Genomic DNA, 3,458 nt, shown 5'->3' on the forward strand with positions numbered 1-3,458 from the left:
AGATATACAGCCTTGATGTACTCTTTTCTCAATTTTGAATCAGTCTGTTATTCCATATGTGGTTCTAGCTGTTTCTACTTTACCTGCATACAGGTTTCTCAAGAGACAGGTAAGGTGGTCTCATTTCCATCTCTTTAAGAATTTTCCACAGTTTGTTGTGATCCACATAGTCAAAGTCTTTAATGTATTCAATAAAGCAGAAGCAGATGCTCTTCTGGAATTCTCTTGCTTTACCTGTGATCCAGCGGATGTTGCCAATTTGATCTTTGGTTCCTCTGCCTTTTGTAAATCCAGCTTGTACATCTGGAAGTTTTCTATGTAAGCTCTCTCTATGTGTACATAAGATGGAGGAGCTCTATATAGTCAGCAAAAACAGGACCAGAAGCTGACTGTGGCTCAGATCATGGACTCCTTATTACAAAATTCAGACTTAAATTGAAGAAAGTAGGGAAAACCACTAAGCCATTAAGTGTATGAACTAAATCAAATACCTTTTGATTATATAGTGGAAGTGACAAATAAGATTCAAGGGACTAGATCTGATAGACAGAGTGCCTGAAGAACTATGGACAGAGGTTTGTAGCATTGTACAGAAGGCAGTGATCAAGATTATCCCCAAGCAAAATAAATGCAAAAAGGTGAATGGTTGTCTAAGGAGGCCTTACAAATATCTGAGGAAAGAAGAGAGAGAGGCAAAGGAGAAAAGGAAAGATATACCCATCTGAATGCAGAGTTCCAGAGAATCGCAAGGAGGAATAAGAAAGACTTCCTAAGTGAACAATGCAAAAAAAAAAAAAGAGGAAAGCAGTAGAATGGGAAAGACTCGAGTTCTCTTCAAGAAAATTAGAGATACCACAGGAATATTTAATGCAAAGTCAGACACAATAATGGAGAAGGAAATGGCAACCCACTCCAGTGTTCTTGCCTGGAGAATCCCAGGGACAGGGAAGCCTGGTGGGCTGCCGTCTATGGGGTTGCACAGAGTCGGACATGACTGAAGCAACTTAGCAGAAGACACAATAAAGGACAGAAATGGTGTGAACCTAACAGAAGCAGAAGATATTAAGAAGAGGTGGCAAGAATACACATAAGAACTATACAAAAAAGGTCTTAATGATCCAGATAACTACAATGGTGTGATCACTCACCTGGAGCCAGACATCCTAGAGTGCAAAGTCAAGTGGACCTTAGGAAGCATCACTAGCAACACAGCTAGTGGAGGTGATGGAATTCCAGTGGCGCTATTTCAAGTCCTAAAAGATGATGCTGTGAAAGTGCAGCACTAAGTATGCCAGCAAATTGGAAAACTCAGCAGTGGCCACACAACTGGAAAAGGTCAGTTGTCATTCCAGTCCCAAAGAAGAGCAGTGTCAAAGAATGTTCAAACTATTGCACAACTGCTCTCATTTTGCATGCTAGCAAGGTCATGCTCAAAATCCTCCATGCTAGACTTCAACTGCATGGTCTATTATGTGGTCAATTAAAAAATGTGTATGTTCAAACAGAATGTGTATTCTTAACTATGTCTGTTAAATCAATTTATGCTGTTCAAATCAACTATGTATTTACTATTTTTTTTTTGCTTACTAGGACACTAACCTGAAATATGAATATATTTTTGTTACTCTTTATTTTTAATTTGACATTAAAATTTCTTCAATTACAGTATTCAGATACTTTGTTTCATCTATTTTTGGGCTAACTTATTAGGTGCATATAAGTTTGATTTGTACTGTTTGCAGTTGTATAGTGACTTTTTACCTCTAATGCTTTTTCAAGAAAATATAGTCATTATAATTTTATTTTTATATTATGTCTAGCAATGCTATAACTAACCCAACTTTTTCTTGTTTAATATTTGCTGGGTATATCTTTTGTTTCAATTTTTCAGAGTCTCATTTCTTTAGATAAATCCATCATATAATTGGATTTAAAAAAATTATATCCCTATTAATCTTTGTTACTACCAAAGTTTGTCCATTTACATTTATTCTAATTGTTTTCCATCTTTTCTTTCTTTTTATCTTCATGCTTTATTCCAGCAGCTCTAATGTGCATTTTATTGTTTTTTTTTCCTTTGGCTGCATCTAATTTGGTATTTCATTCATCTTCTGTATTTTCCATTTCAACATGTTTTACAATTTCAAAATTTCTACTTAGTTGTTATTCAAAATCTGCCTATTTATTTTGTTTATATTCTTTTTATATTTTCTCATATTTATCATTGCCTTTCATATTTACTGAAACATTTTATTTGGAGTAATTTTATATTCCATCTTTGGCAGTTCCCATATTCTAAACATTTGATAACCAAATATGTGGTTTCTGCTAATTTTATGCTATGTTTATTTGTTTGTATGTTTCATGATCTCTAAGTGTAAGTTCATATTTATATAAAAATCATCCATATGGTTAGTGGTGAACTGCTTAAAAAGTGTTCTTTCCTCTAGAGAGATTTTCAGTTGTTTTTGCTGTAACCTGAAGGGTGTTAATAACCAAGGTCCCTGACTTAAGGCAGGGACTTCAGAATCAGATTCTCTACTTTGAAGCTTCCTCTAGCAAGCTCTTAGTCTCTGTATCATATTGCTTTTCTCAGTATTTGCTCTCAGAGTAACTCCTATTACTATTCCTTGCTTGCTGTTTAGGATTTAGCACATGATATAAATCATATGGGGCTTCCCTTGTGGCTCAGCTGGTAAAGAATCTGCCTGCAATGCGAGAGACCTGGATTTGATCCCTCGGTTGGGAAGATCCCCTGGAGAAGGGAAAGGTTACCCCTCCAGTATTCTGGCCTGGAGAAAACTGAGTGACTTTCACTCACATGATATAATTGTTTATATGTATATATGCATGCATTATTAGGTATGAGATGAGCAGGGACAGAATATATCTTAGGTCTCGGAGGTGTGTGATTTTGATAGTTCTCATACATCATGAGCTCAGTATTCATTTAAAAAGTAGTTTTTATTACTGGATGTGTTTCTTTGTGGTATAAGGACTGTCTAGAAGTTAATCTTCCACAAATGTGGAAGTAGGCACCTGGCACTCTAATTTTTACAACAGACCTCATTCTCTTCTCCTAGCAAGCTACTCTCTAACTTTGTAGATATATTCTATATAATTAGATACATTTACATATCTAGGTATATTATTCTATATATCTAGGCTTCCCAGGTGGAGAAGGCAATGGCACCCCACTCCAGTACTCTTTCCTGGAAAATCCCATGGACGGAGGAGCCTGGTGGGCTGCAGTCCATGGGGTCGCTAAGAGTCGGACACGACTGAGCGACTTCACTTTCACTTTTCACTTTCCTGCATTGGAGAAGGAAATGGCAACCCACTCCAGTGTTCTTGCCTGGAGAATCCCAGGGACAGGAAGCCTGGTGGGCCGCCATCTATGGGGTTGTACAGTCAGACACGACTGAAGCGACTTAGCAGCAGCAGCAGACTTAACATGG

At 37.1% G+C, this 3,458-nt stretch overlaps 1 protein-coding gene across 3 annotated transcripts in view; it reads left to right on the plus strand.

Moving 5' to 3' along the window:
* Nucleotides 1-3,458, plus strand: part of ADAMTS20 (ADAM metallopeptidase with thrombospondin type 1 motif, 20) — a 221,432-nt gene that overhangs the window by 71,400 nt on the left and 146,574 nt on the right. Inside the window, exon 1 of one of the 3 annotated variants that reach the window (XM_010860750.1) lies at nucleotides 1,312-1,335. The exons of the other annotated variants lie outside the window; for them this stretch is intronic. The gene's annotated coding sequence lies outside the window, so the exon portion shown is untranslated. Of the gene's footprint in view, nucleotides 1-1,311; nucleotides 1,336-3,458 lie in introns of those variants that run through there. 3 annotated transcript variants of the gene reach the window in all.

The sequence above is a fragment of the Bison bison genome, unplaced genomic scaffold (genome assembly GCF_000754665.1).
Source record: "Bison bison bison isolate TAMUID 2011002044 unplaced genomic scaffold, Bison_UMD1.0 scf7180017864470, whole genome shotgun sequence".
NCBI lineage: Eukaryota > Metazoa > Chordata > Mammalia > Artiodactyla > Bovidae > Bison > Bison bison.